The sequence below is a fragment of the Solanum verrucosum genome, unplaced genomic scaffold (genome assembly GCF_900185275.1).
Source record: "Solanum verrucosum unplaced genomic scaffold, falcon-dt-bn FXZP01000016.1, whole genome shotgun sequence".
Taxonomy (NCBI): Eukaryota; Viridiplantae; Streptophyta; class Magnoliopsida; order Solanales; family Solanaceae; genus Solanum; species Solanum verrucosum.
The window spans coordinates 7,462-23,494 of record NW_026020243.1 but is presented as its reverse complement, the minus strand read 5'-3'; the positions used below and the strand labels follow the sequence as shown (position 1 = coordinate 23,494).

General features: G+C 36.9%; 2 pseudogenes; both read right to left on the bottom strand.

Moving 5' to 3' along the window:
• Positions 1–383: 383 nt before the first annotated feature.
• On the bottom strand, positions 384–4,179 carry LOC125832957 (putative disease resistance RPP13-like protein 1; annotated as a pseudogene).
• A 4,128-nt stretch (positions 4,180–8,307) lies between these two features.
• LOC125832953 (putative disease resistance RPP13-like protein 1) lies at positions 8,308–16,033 on the bottom strand (annotated as a pseudogene).

Below are 16,033 nucleotides of genomic sequence, written 5' to 3'. Positions count from 1 at the left end.
GAACTGTACAATACAGAGAACTTGTGTCAGCCTCATTGCTATTGAATTGAGTTTACAAAGACATTAAACAGCCGACTGATGTATATGTTCCTGGTAAAAGATTACTAGTTCATTATATTACATTGAGCTATCAACTTTCCGAAGCAAATAATTTCAACTCCTACTTATACCAGCTTTCGTTATTTCACCTTTTTTGCTGTCATCTAAAATTAAATTCATCCCGATCCAAAGATGATTCCTCAGCTTCACAGTGGCAATAGACGCTTTGTGCTGCTCAAGGATTTAACAAAGGAAAAGAATTAGCAAGCAAGAAAAGGGAAGTAAACAAAAAAATAAATGAAAAAATAACTTACAATTTATCAGAGCACCATTTTTTTTAATCATTACTGGTATTCCCAATCAATATCTATGGTGGGAATATGAGCAATTTTTGGCCAGTAATCCCCCTTGTCAAATTGTAGGAGTGGTTTGAGCAATGGGCATTTGTAAATATATAGATTAGAGATGGAAAGGGGCATCCCCGATTCGGGAAGAGATTGGAGATTAGAGCAATTCCAAATGCACAGCTCAGAGAGGGAGGAGGGCAACCCCGATTCGGGAAGAGAATGGAGACTAGGGCAATCCCGAATCTCTAGACGTCGAAGCCACGTGAGACGCTGAAGACCTTCGGTCGGTAGTGAATGAAGATCATGATTGCTAAATAATTTTATCTCAGAAAGAGAGGAAGGAAGCCCTTCTTCCAGCAATGACTGAATTTGAGGTAAATTCTTAGCATATAGGTACTCAAGAGAGGTGAGGCTTTTGAGAAGTTGGCTGCTTAATGTTTTGAGATCGGATATAGTAAGGCTTCGAATAGAGCAAGGCAACTCCCATTTTTCACCAGCAAGAACCTCTTCATCGCTACCATCATGGTGGATGGCTAAATCTATGAGACAGGGGAGTCTCTGTAAATGCCACTCTTTTCGGCCATTCACCAGTTTCTTACAACGGGAGATCCAAAGGAATTGTAAATTGAAGGGCAATCCTCCTTGAGGAAACGACTCTATTTCTGGACAATTATCCAGTGTCAGTTCCTTAAGAGATGGAAGGAGTTGTTGCATATGCTCTGGCAGTGACCTCAGCTTATTGCAGTCCTGAATATGCAATGACGTAGTCATCTGAGACCCACATGCCACTGAAAGTATTTCAAGATTCTCACAATCTCTAATACTGAGTCTTTCAGTGGCAGTAGGAATCAAAAGCCTAGTAAGGTTGTTGCAACTTCTTACACTCAGTTTGCGTGCTCTTGGGAACAACTCAGGTGAATCACATCTTTGTAGAGTCAATTCCTCGAGTAACATAGTATTCATTGACGCCTCCAATTTCAGTTCCCCACAACCAGAGACTTCTATACTCTTCAAAGTACTTGGCAGACTACTAATAGGTAAGGAGGTAAGAGACTTACAATCAGTAATTACTAATTCAACAATCTGTTTCATTCCTTCAAGTTGAATAGGTGTCTCCAAACTGAGTTCAGGGCATTCTGAAATTCTCAATCTTGTCAGAGAAGAAAGATTTTCAGGCAACTTCCCAATCAACTTTGGGCAACCAATAAGCCGAAGTTCCTCAAGTACAGGGAACTCTCCCTTCCCCAGTACATGCCACTGCTTCCACTCCGGCATCTGTGCGAATTGAAGCTTCTCAAGAGAATTAAATGGCTTTGTGGATGACAAACTACCATAGAACTCTTCAGTCACCTCTAATGGTAAGGAATTTTAAACAAGGAAGCTTTCCTAGCTCTGGCAAGGAATCACAGTCGTTGCCGTTGCTAAGAGACAAGTTTATTAGCTTATGAAATGAATGATCACCTAGCCAATTTGGAAATTTTGTCCCTCTATATCCGGTGATTCCGACTTCTTTTATGTTTGTATTTGGTTGTAGCTCATCGAGTATCTCTCTTTCAGTTTGTGAATTGTCAGCATTACTTCCACTCCACTGCAAAGATAACCTTTCAACATGTTTCTTTTCCCTCATGTTTGCCATCAGAGATTCCCTTCTATCAACCACATCTTACAACTCTAGAATTGATAGAGATCCATACAAGTTATGTAGTTCACCCAAATCTTCTATTCTCAAACCACCGCGGCCACTTAGAAAAAACTTGGCTCCCACTAGCATGTGGAGACTTTTCAACTTGCTTAGATGTAGTGGCATCTTCAAGAAATAGTCATCGCTAATGTCAAGGTGATGCAAGTTGATCAACTTCTCCATCTGCAGAGGTAGCTCCTTACAATATCTACAATGTGACAAGAGAAGTGTCTTTAAGTTGTACAGTACACAAATTGAATCTGGCAACTTTTTTATACCTGTCCAAGAGAGGTCCAAAAATCTTAGGTGCTTTAATCTGATAAACAAGTCATTTGGCAACTCCTCATTTTTATAATCAGACAATGATAGTGCCCTCAAAGATGTTAGTCTTGGCAATATGTCATGCAGCACCGTCTTGCTAAGATGGCATTGACGCCGCTGGATATTGATGGGAAGCAATGTCCTCAATTGCTCCAATTTGTTGAGGGTTTTCAGTTTACCGAAATTACCATCACCCATTGAATATGACAAGTGTTGAGTTCGTTCCAACATATGAGATGCTTCGATGTCTTCCAACCTCATACACAGATTTGAAGATGCAATTTGGGCCAAATCAATGACAAGGTCATGCATTAAGAATTTCCTCGGATTCCATTCAGAAGACTCACGGACTCTTTCAAATAATGATCTCGATCTCAACTTGAGAAAGTACTGGTTAGCTGAATGCAACTTCTGTACAAGACCATTAGCAATCCACAGGTGAATAACTTGTTCTTTGCAAAATAGATAATCTTTCGGATATATTGCACAAAAAGCAAAACAGCGCTTCAAATGTGGACGAAGATCATTGTAGCTCAACATCAATGCTGGTAAGATTCCATTCGAATGGTGTGGCAGCTCCCATATTTCACTTCTTAAAATGTCTCTCCACTCATTCACCTTGAATTTGGAGCGTAAAATGCCAGCAAGTGTCTTTAGAGCTAATGGCAATCCTTTGCACTTGTTTGCAATTTGTTTTCCAACCTCCTGAAATTCTGAATATTCCTCAGGATCCCTATTTTCTAATGAATGCCGTTTGAATAGAGCCCAAGAGACTTCACTAGACAGAGTCCCCACATTGATTGCTCCAAAACCCATCATCAAGGCAACACTCTCCGTACGTGTCGTCACAATGATCTTACTTCCTACATCTCCTTGTACAAAAAGATTTCTCAAGTCATCCCATTCTTTATAGTCGTCATTCCACACATCATCTAGGACAATAAGAAACTTTTTTCCCTTTAAGCTTTCCTTCAATCTGACTTGAAGTTGATTCAGATTGTTATCAACCGTTAAACCAATTTCTTGAAGTAACTCCTTTGTTATTCTGAGAATATCATATGGTTCAGACACACAAATCCAAGCTTTCAAATCAAAATGTTTTTTCACACTCTCATCATTGTAAACAGCTTTAGCAAGTGTTGTCTTGCCCACACCCCCCGTTCCAACAACAGGAACTACAGTCAGATTTTTTCCATTTCCATCCTCAGACAACAAACGGTGAATCAATTCCTCTATTTCATTCTGCCTGCCTAAGATATCAGATTCATCAACCAAAGAAGTTGAAGATTCCCTTTTTTCTTGTTTACCGGAATCAAGATACTTTGTTAGATCAAGGCGACCAATTTGCTTTTCCAACTCCTCCAATGTTTCAATGGTGTCTTCCAACTTCTCCTTTATGTTAAGAAAAAAATCATCACTAAAGCACAGGTTGCAGTCACTTACCTGTCGATTGCTTGTTACTCCAAGACACTGATGCTGACCTTCCACCTTTAGTCTCAAAACCTCATAATTGACTTCTTCTATTATGTTTTCAGCGCCGTCCACAGCATCTTTAAGCTCATTAAGCCACTGGCTCACGTATTGATTTGATGCTTGCTTATTCTCCGCATCACTTAACACAGCCTGAAGGCCATGCAAAGTCATCCTCAGCTTCTTTAAAAGCCGAACATCATGCTTGTCCATCTTAAACATGTTGAGCAGATCACCGTTAGGAGCAAGCCTATCAAAGAGAACATTCAAAGCTGAAGAGAGAAATGCACCACCAACTGCTAAGCCAATCTCCATTTCTGAAACCTGAAAAACAAAACAGAGAATCACAAAATGGTTTAATATTTCTACTAGTAATAGATTTAATTTACCTGTTGAATTCTAGAGCAATATGCAAACAATATACTGACTGTCCGCTAATTAATTTGCAATTGTTATACCAATTTAGGAGAATGACTTTTCTCTCTTAGCTGTGTCCTTCTTCACTTTGAGGCATATATATTAAAAAACTAAAAATAACAGAACTTGTTATATTTTAATTGAATCAAACTTATAACTTTTGGCTTGATTATCAAATTCCATACAATAATAATAAATTATTGGTGGACACCACCATTATATAAAGGCAAATGAGTAAATTATAAGTAGTGGTTATAACAAATTGTTTTTTAAATAATTTTTCATAGAAGATGCCTTTTTGAAGTTGAAATCTAACCATTACATTGTCTTGTTTTCAACACTTTAATTTATTTTTTAAAAAGTCATTTGATTTAACTAAAAGATTACACAAATCTCCTATTAATTTAATTCAACGACCTTCATATGATTGGTCTCTTCAATCAACTAGCATTAGCTTTATAAAATGACCAGAAACTTCCTACTAATTGTTTTCTTTGAGTTGGGTTTTTTTCTTCTTGAAATTAATGTGTTTTAAAAGTATTCCTTTTATAATTTTCTCTTTATTTGATGAAATCAAATACTATGAAAAGATAGGCCAAGCAGAAAGGCACCCTCTTTTGCTGTAGCAAAATTAATTCACTTTTAGATAATACTTGTGTATCATAGGTTGCCACAATATATTTAACTTTTCGGGACAAGTTCCGATGGATTCTATGTCTTTTCCCTGTGAAGTATTTTGTTTTCTTCTATAACATAAAAAGTTAAGAGGAAATGACTTCTTGCATATTTCTTTTATCAATAACCACCAAATAAGATCTAAACGTCAAATATTATTAAGGTGTGTAACAATAGCAATCATTCATTATAGCAGCCAAAAAGATGTCCGTCACTATAAAGAGATCCAACTTTGTCTTTCGTAATTATACTAAACTAACTTCACTTGTAATCTCAATCCTGAACATTCTCAAGGACAACATAGCAATATTTGCTGCTTCAACTCAACTAAGATCATATACACAACTTGAAATAGCATCACTTACTATATATACACAAAAAAATTCCATCTGCTGCTACAAACTCGCGCACAACAGAGCAATGTTGAGGATGGAAGTATTACCAAACTTGTGGACGACACCATCTGGACATACCAACTTAACCTTGTAGCACTGTTGGTCTAAATGCAGGTTCAGCATTTCAAGCCAAACTTTTTAAGCAGTCATTCTTTGAGTCTGAGGAGCACATTTTAGACATACATCTGGAAGGAACTCTCACGATCGACATGTTTACCTGATAAAGATCACAACAGTTAAAATTACTAAAACACAAAATGATAAAAATGGGCATTTGAGCAATTAAAGTTTCTCAATTTTGAAGTGCAGCTGTAGCAGTGAACAACAACCATCAGAGTTTCATACACAAAAATATCCTTTTTTTTACTGAGAATGAAATGCCTACCATTCTTTCGAGAGATGGAAGGAATTCTAGCATTGGTTCTGGTGGAAAACTTTAGCTAATCTCGATGAGGAAATGACATCGTATATTGGCAGAGAAACTGATCAATCGAACCTTGTACTTTGTTGAGCTGCTGACAGAAGAGAAGAAAGTAGAAATGATCTTCAAGTGCTATAGGAGAAACTCCTTGTACAAAAGTTTACTCAATATTTCCTTCTCAGTCGGATAAAAGAAAAGTAGTAGTGTCAAATTCCAGCGAAAAGAGAAAGTACCTTTCTGCACCTACATTCTGTTGACCGATCACAGTTGAGCTGATATTTGGCTATTCAAAAGTTAGCATGTGCATTACTCTAAACCACCTCCTCCTTCCACAACTTATTGTGATATGTTGGAAGAAAACCTGGAATTAGTCCAATATAAAACTTGAAATTAATGCGATATAAACAAGGCTTAAACGTGGAAGCAGATATTGGAAGTTTTTTCGAATTTCTCTAAATTTCAAGCTTGATGCAACTCTTTTCAAGATTTTGGCTGCCTGACTGAAAAATGAGGTTGCATTCCTTTGGACCCCTTATCACTGTGGAAGACACAAGAAATGGGGAACAAAGCCGAACAACTTTTCATGATGGCAAATTTTTTCCCAGTCTGTGAGATTTGAGGGAGAACATAGGTTAAAATACAAGAAACGATAGTCTTAAAAGATTACTAGCTCATTGATATTACATTAAGAAAAGAGATACTGTGAAATAGTGTTAATATTCTAAGTAAGATGAAGAGTGAATATATATAACAAGAATTCATGAATTGAAATTGAGATGAAGATCCAAGACAATAAACATCCTGCTGACAAGATTACTAGTTCATTAATATTACATTGAGCTATCAACTTTCCGAAGCGGATTATTTCAATTCCATACCATCTTTCTTTTTCTCACCTTTTTGCTGTCATCTAAAATTAAACTCATCCCGATCCAAGATTATTCCTCGGCTTCACAGTGGCAATAGACGCTTTGCGCTGCTTAAACATTTAACAAAGGAAAAGAATTAACTAACAAGCAAGGAGAAGTTAATAAAATAAATAAATAAATAATGAAAAAAGAAAGAATTAAAATTACATATATCAGAGTACCATTTCTCTTAATCATTACTGGTATCCCTATCAATAATTATGGAGGAAAAATGAGCAATTTTTGGCCAAAAATCACTCATGTCAAATTCTAGGTGTGGTTTGAGCAATGGGCACTCGTAAATAGATAGTGTAGAGATGGAAGGGGGCATCCCTTTTACTAGAAGAGATTGAAGATAAGGGCAATTCAAAATGGAGATAAGGGCAGTCCCAGATAGCTAGATGTTGAAGCAACATGAGGCCCCTAAGTTGACAGACTGCTAATAGGCATGCTAACAAAGCTACATATAAGGTGTAGGATGTCTTAATGGTGTGAGGTCTTTGGGGGAAAATCGTGCGAGCTCACACCTTGTTAAGAGTATCATTAATAGATAATTCATGTACCATTCATGTTGTACAGGAAGTGACTAGAAACAGGGGAATAAAGAGACTAATAACTTTTGTGATAGAAAAAAATTATGCAAAGCAGTCTAGAAGATTAGCATAGAAAATTAATTGATAAACAAACACAGAGAAGTCTTGAAAATTATTTGGAGACTCACTTACCAATGATCTTGCTCGCTATATATAAGTTCACTATCGAATCATACATTGTGTTTGAGCAATCTCTGGCCACTCCTCCATCAATATGCAATTTGAGCATCACTCTCGGCTATATTAAAAATAGACCTTTTAAATATCAGTTCTGAAAATTATTTGAAAGCACAACTATAGAATGAAAAGGATAACATTGGGTAGAGATTCCGTGAAACAAAAAAGGTGAATTTATATAGATATTTATGGAGGAATACCAAACGATATCTTAAAGTTCTAAATTTAATATGTGGAGGTTATGAATATAAAAAAACATGAGAGTTATGAAAATTAAGAGTAACAATTAAATAGGTAATTAGATAAGAGTCATGAAAAAGAATATATAAAGCAAATAAAGGAGAAAAATAAATAAATGAAGGAGGAAAAAAGAATAGTGCAATTGATATTTAAGTGTGACCATAGAAAAAAAAACATTATAATTAAATATTAATATTATGTGTATAATTATTTGTGGGAAAGAATCCTTAAAATGACATGTATAAAACCAATTCAATGATAACCACAACAGATTAATAAGAAAAAAAATGCCCAAATCCATAAATTGAGATTGATGTTACAATTGACCTTTAAGAATATTTGCACTGCTTTTAATATAATATGATGATATGATATGATGATTACAGTGTTCCCACCTGAATATGAATATTTTTTCACCTTCTTTTTTGTAATCAAACATTAAATTCATCCTGATCTGAAGATGATTCCTCGGCTTCACAGTGCAACAGACAATACACACTGCACAAAACAATATAACAAAGGAAAAGAATCAACAAACAAGCAAAGAGAAGTAACGAAAAAGAAAAAGCTAGTGAGATAAAAAAGAGTTCTTACATCTGTCAGAGTACCATTTGTTTTGATCATCACAGGTATTCCCCATTGATCTCTATAGTGGAAATATGAGCAATATTTGGCCAGTATTCCCCCTTCATAAATTCTAGACGTGGATTGAGCAATGGGCAGTATGAAATAGATAGTTTAGAGAGGGCAAAGGGCATCCCTTTTACTGGAAGATGTTGGAGCTTAGGACAATTTTGGATGGTCAGCTCAGAGAGGGAGGAGGGAAGCGCTGATTCCGGAAGAGATTGGAGTTGATGGCAGGATCTAATCTATAGATGCCTAAGAGAAGTGAGGCCCCGAAGACCTTCAGTTGACAGTGAATGGAGCTCATGATGGTCGCCTAATGTTAGTGAAGAAAGAGACGAGGGAAGCCCTTCTTCGATCAGTGACTGAATTTGAGGTAAACGAATAGTGGATAGATATTGAAGAGAGGTGAGGCTTTTGAGAAGTTGGCTGCTTAATGTTTTCATATTAAACACATTAAGTCTTTGAATTGAGCAAGGCAACTCCCAATGAATCTCTTCGTCAGTAGAACCATGGAAGATTTTAAGTTCTCTGAGGCAAGGGAGTCTCTGTAAATGCCACTCCTTTCGATCATTCTCCAGTTTATCGCAACAACAGATCTCAAGGACTTCTAGACTGAAGGGCAACCCTCCTTCAGGGAAGGACTTTATTTCTGGACAATCATACAGGAGGAGACGATTAAGAGATGGAAGAAGTTCCTGCATATGTTCTGGCAGCGACTTCAGCTTCTCGCAGCCGAAAATATCCAAATTTCGCAACAACGTTGGAGTACTGGATGCCACCAAAAGTATTCCAAGATTTTCACATTCCGAAATACGGAGATCTTCAGTCCCAGTAGGAATCAAAAGCCTAGTAGGGCTGTGGCATTTATATACACTCAAATAGCGTGCTCTTGGGACCAGCTCAGGTGATATCTCATTTATAGAATTACATGCAGTTAGTACCAGTCTCGAGAGAAACATCTCACTAGCTGACGGCTCCAATTTCAATTTCTCACAATCACGTATCTCTATTTCCTCCAAGGTTTTCGACAGACTGCTAATATGCAAGGAGGTAAGAGAGTGACAACTTTTGATAATTAATGACTCTAGCTGCATCATTCCTTGAAGTTGGGATGCAAATAGCCCAGCCTTTAAAGAACCAACAACTTTAAACCTTTTTAGACTTGAAAGTTGGATAGGTGTCTCCAAAATGAATTTCGGACAACCTGAAATTGTCAATCCTGTCAAAGAACAAAGATTTCCAGGCAATTTCCCCATCAACTTGGGACAGTCTTCAATTGAAAGGTTCTGAAGTGCAGGGAACTCTCCACTTCCTAGTACGTGCCATTGCTTCCACCTAGACATCCGATTAAATGCAAGCCATTTAAGAGAGTTAAATGGCTTTATTGAAGATGGGCTACCATAGAATTCTTCGGTCACCTCTGTTATTCGATCCATATACCCAATGGTGAGGGATTTCAAAGAAGGAAGTTGTCCTAGTGCTGGCAAGGAATCACAGTTGTTGCAGTGGCTAAGAGACAACATCTCCAGCTTAAGGTAGGAATAATCAGCCAGCCAGTTCGGAAATTTTGTCCCTCTATATCCAGAGATTTCCAGTTCTTTTATGTTTGTGTTTGGTTGTAGTTCATCGAGTATGTCTCTTTCAGTTTGTGAATTCTCAGCAATACTTGTACCCCACGACAATGATAACCTCTCAATATGTTCCTTTTCCCTCATGTTTGCAACTCTACAATTGATAGAGATCCATACAAGTTGCATTGTTCACCCAAATCTTTGAGTTTCAAACCACTTTGAAGACGTTTAACTCTTAATAGCACCTGGAGGCTTTTCAACTTGCTAGGATGTAGCGGCATCTTCAACTGAGAACAGCACCTAATGTCAAAGTAATGCAAGTTGATCAAGTTTCCCATCTGCAGCGGTAACTCCTCAAGACAATCACAAGACGACACGATAAGTGTCTCTAAGTTGTACAACACACAAATTGAATCTGGTAACTGTTTTATCTTTGTCCAAGAAAGGTCCAAAAATCTTAGGAGTTTTAATTTGATGAATAAGACATTCGGTAACTCCTTGATGTCATAACGAGAAAATGACAATGCCCTTAAGAATGTTAGTCTTGGAAGTATGTTATGCAACACCCTCTTGCTTATATTAACTGAACACAGATGGAGCTGGATATTTATCGGAAGCAATGTCCTTAATTGCTCCAATTTGTAGAGGGTTTTCAATTTACCAAAATCACCATCTCCTACTGAAAATACCGAATACTTACCATCATCACCCATGGAATATGACAAGTGTCGAATTCGTTCCAACATATGAGATCCTTCGATGTCTTCCAACCTGGTACAAAGTTTTGAAGATGCAATTTGGGCAAGATCATTGACAAGGTCATGCATAACAAATTTCTCACCATCCATTTCAGAATAATCAGGGACCCTGTCTAACAATGATCTTGATCTCAACTCGAGAATGTACTGGTTGCCTAGTTCTTCAACTGTTTCATCTTTTTGCAACTGTTGTACTAGACCATTAGCAATCCACAGTTGAATGACTTGTTCTTTGTAAAGTTCGTAATCTTTCGGAAATATTGCACAATAGGAAAAGCATCGCTTCAAATGTGGGGGAAGATCATTGTAGCTCAACATCAATGCTGGTAACATTCCATTGTCTGGCAGCTCCCATATTTCACTTCTCAAAATGCGCTTCCACTCTTCAATCGTTGATTTTGAGCGTAACATTCCAGAAAGGGTCTTTATAGCTAAAGGCAATCCTTTACATTTCTCTGCAATTTTCTTTCCAATCTCTTCAAGTTCTAGATGGTCCTTAGGATCCCTGTTTTCTAATGAATGTCGTTTGAATAAAGCCCAAGAGACTTCATTAGACAGAATCCCCACATTCATTGCCCCACCACCCATCATCAAGGCAACACTCTCCTTACGTGTCGTCACAATGATCTTACTTCCAAGATCTCCTTGCACAAAAAGATTTCTTAAGTCATCCCACTCATTATAGTTGTCATTCCAAACATCATCTAGAACAATAAGAAACTTTTTACCTTTTAAGCTCTCCTTCAATTTGATCTGAATCTGATTTATATTATCATCAACCTGTAAACCAATCTCTTGAAGCAATCCTTTTGCTATTCTGAAAGCATCATATTGTTCCGACACACAAAACCAAGCTTTCAAATCAAAATGGTCGTTCACATTCTCATCATTGTAAACAGCTTTAGCAAGTGTTGTCTTGCCCACGCCCCCCATTCCAACAACAGGGATTACAGTCAAACTTCTACCATTTGCATCAACAGATAATAAACGGCCCACCAATTCCTCTGTTTCATTCTGCCTACCAAAGATATCAGATTCTTCAACCACAGAAGTTGAAGGTCTTCTAGTTTCTTGTTTACCCGAATCAAGACACGATTTCAGGTCAAGACAACCAATTTACTTTTGCAACTCCTCCAATGTTTCAATATTTTCTTCCAACTTATCCTTTATGTTAAGAAAAAATTCATCACTCAAGGACAAGCTGAGGTGACTTACCTGCGGGTTGCTTGTTTCTCCAAGATTTTGACACTGACCTTCCACATTTAGTCTCAAAACTTCATAATTGACTTCTTCAATGAAGTTCTCAGCACTGTCCACAGCATCTTGAAGCTCATTAAGCCACTGGCTCACGTATGGATTTGACGCCTGCTTATTCTGTGCATCACTTAGCACAGCCTGAAGACCGAGCAAAGTCATTCTCAGCTTCTTTAAAATCCGAAGATCGTGCTTGTCCCTTTGAAACATATTCAGCAGCTCTCCCTGAGGAGCAAGCCTATCGAATAGGACTTGCAGGACTGAAGAGAGAAATGCACCACCAACTGCTAAGCCAATATCCATTTCCGAAAACTGCAAAACAAAACAAAGAATCAAAAAATGGACAAGAATGGCAAAAATTAAAGATGGTTGTCTATTATTGCTAGAAATTAAGAGATTGAATTTACCTGTTGAATTCTAGAGCAATATGGAAACAATATGGTGTTCTTAATTTGCAATAGCTATCTCTTTGGTCAAAGAAAGAAAAGAAAAAACAATGTTTGTTCTCTTTTCAAAAAGATTGCAATTTTCCACAGCATAGCTGTCTCCCTCTTCACTTTGTTATATTTTACTCTATTTTTTCTTGACATGAGTATCAAATTCCATATAATAATAATTTATTATTGGTGGACACCATCATTATATAAAGGAAATGAGTAATATAATTCTAAGAAATTAGCATTTGATTATTGAGTGAGTGATGCTCAAGATGATTATGGTCCTTTTTTATTATTAAGAGAAAGGAAAAGCAACTGAATACCATGATAGGGATTTTTTTAATAGGAACTAACAACGGTTGTGATGGATTGGTAAGAACTCCTTGATTAGAGATTCTGGGGTTTGAACTTGGGATATGGAGTCTTTATTGGGGAGCCTTTTAACCTCAAATATGAGCGCGGATTCAAATTTAGTCAGCCCCCAATACAGATATTGAACACCGAATAGCAAATAAACAAGAAATACCACATGATAGGCACTGAATTTTCCCTGCATTACTTGACAGTTCCAGAGTAATGAAGAACGTCATGGTAACATCATTAGGCAAACACCACATCAGCAAAACATAAGAGAGATACAGAGTAGATAAAGAAGTGAGCCTTAGACCCAAATGATGCGTTTTAAAACCGTCCATCCAAGCCATTGTCATTATGTTCAATCACATAAGAATAAATACCACTTAAAGATTGACCAACTTTCCCTTCTCGACTTGAGCAAAGAGACCTTCAAAACTTTTCCCTTCTCAAATAATCACTGAGCCATATTGAAATGAAGACAATGTCGACGGTAGTGACTTGGAAATTACAAGCTTCTTACTCAATATGCAAACAATACGGTAAGAGTATAATGACTGTGTGCTTAATTTTCAATTGCTATACCAATAACTATCTCCCTGGTCAAAGAAAGAAAAGAGAAACCATCTTTTTTCTTTTCTCAAAAAGAATGCAATTTTCCACAGCAATGCTCATCCTAGAAGAGAAAGCAGTCTAATGTTCAGCTAAGAACAAGAAACTGAGAAGGAGGGCCTTCAAGTTAACAGTTGAATTCACAAATCAACGAAGCTATTCCTTTTCAAATTAACTTTAGTGCTTCCAAAATCAAAACAAAACATTGTGCTTAGATCCTCATCAAGTGGAGATGATAATTCTCCAATTTTATGATCAACTACACCTCAATCCTAAATCAGTTGGCATTGACTATATAATTCCTCTATATTCGTTCCCCTATTTTAAGGCCCATTTCATCCAATGCTAAATGTGAAGATAAGATACTTGAGCCTAAACCAACCCCAAAAGCTAGCTTATGAGTTACTTTTTAGTTTTGATTCCAGCTCCTCTATTGGCTTCTATGGTGGAAGGACTTCTTTTCCTTACAATTGCATATTTCAAATTGTGAGAAGCTACTGCTCTTTTGTGAAGTCTTACTGTAATCAGGAAATGATATTGGTGGATAGAAGTGGATTCTGAACTCGCAATATCTTAATGGGTTATATAAAAATATAAAAAAATGTTGAACCTTCAAGCTGGAGAATGGCGAAGTAGAAACGATTAAAGCTTGTTTAGATGTTTATTACCTGTCGTTTTATAATGCTATATTGTAGGTGAATACAGTGTTTGAATAGATTGTATCATTTGTTGTAATTTAATACTAGAACTTTTATTGTTAGGTTTGACTGTATCTGCTAAAATGTTCCAATATGTTAGAACTCACAAGAGAGTAGTAGAAAAACTCAATAAGTAACAGACCATATCTATTGATTAAACAACAGCTGCAGTGAGGTCACAACATGAAGAAACCAAAACTAGAATGTGAGCAGACATTAGCCATCAATTTTGAGTCTGCCTCACATTTCCATCATCTGAATAAATAACTAGGGAAAATTCTAATAAAATAATTCAGTAAATCTGTTCAGAGGTTCCACACTAGGTGAAACCAAATAGAGAAATGGAAAAAGATTTGAAGAATCTCAAAAGTTATCAACTTAATGGTTAGAACTTCCGTCCAAATCTCTTAAAAATCACATTAAAGAAATGTTGTTTTGACAGTTAACCTCAGTATTTGCTATCAAATACAGTCACATCAACATTGAAATCAACGAGACACAACATCATACTTGCTAGAGGTAAATCCCGAGTACTCTGACCAAAGAAGATGCACAACTGCAACTGGTGTTCCGTAACTTTGCAACCTCATTTCAAGCGGCTCCTAAGCTTCTCTTTTCTCCTACAGAAGAAATAAATGTGCACGTTATTATGAGTATCAGGACCCAACAATTCTAAAGAAAGGTAGGAGCACCGATAAACTTGAGAATTAGAAACTTGAGATTGCACAATAAAAGAATGTTGTTTTAGTGGCTTTGGAGATTTAGCAGGAATGAAGGAGGTCTAGATTAAAATAATTGAAGCAATCTATAGTAGCAGACAAGGATGGAACCCCCCTTCAACTATTTTATACACTTGAGGGGGAGTATGGAAAGGGATTTGTAAATTATTGGCCGAGTTTAAACAATTCACTAAATTGGAGGTGGGGAATAGAGCAAAAATTAAACTTTGGACTGACTTATGTACTGGTGATGAGTGCTTGAAACAAAGAGTTCCTCTCTTTTTCAGTTGTTGCAAATAATGATCGAGTTGTGGCTGATTTTTATTCCAACACTGGACAGCACATGAATTTTAGAAGGAATCTGAATGATTGGGTTGAGGACTTTTGCCAATTATTCCTTCAACTGGATTATACCCACATTGATCCCAAGGGGGATAGATAGTAAAGATGGAACCTTTTCAGTAAAAAAGTATTTTAGTCTTCTAATGAAGCAAACAGGCTACTGGGATACTATTTGGCCATGGAAAGCGATTTGGAGAACTAAAGCTCCTATAAAGGTAGCTTGTTTTGGTTGGATTGCAGCATGGGGAGCTTGCCTTACTCGGTATAATCTTCAGAAAAAGGCTTTTGCCCCAAGTAATAGATGTTATTGATGTGAAGAGAGTTGGAGACTGTGAATCACCTTTTATGCATTGCAGGATAGCTAGACAATGTTGGGAATTTTTCTTCAGTATTTGTGGGATCTCTTGGATCATGCCTCAGAGTGTGAAGGAATTATTGGAGAGCTGGCAACACCAGAGAACGCATAAAGCTTTGAAGCAAATCTGGAGAACTATACATTTGTGCGTATTCTGGACTATTTGGCTAGAAAAAAATAACACTTGTTTTGATGGGCAAAAAGACCACGTTTCTAGAGTTAAAACAAGTGTTCACATAATTTATTTTGTTGGTGTAAAAGTAGTTTCTTTGATAATATGGATAAATGTATGGAGTTGCTAGGGAGATGTTGTAATTGACTATATCGAATTCCCAGCAGTCTTTTGTAACTTTTGGTTTTGGTACTTACTTGGTCAATAAACCTGTACCTTATCCAAAAAAAATAAAAATAACAAGACTAGGATGATCAAGAACGAGCAACGAGAAAGTGAGGTTGCCTTACTTCGGACCTATATATCAGAAGCAGACATTGAAAGTCATCTCCAATTTCTTTAGTATGAGACAGGAAAAAGCTACAAAAAAGAAAGAAACAAGAAGTTTTTAGAAAGGATGTCATGGACATACCAGATGAAGTGACCATCAATTCAAATGGTGAGGGTTAA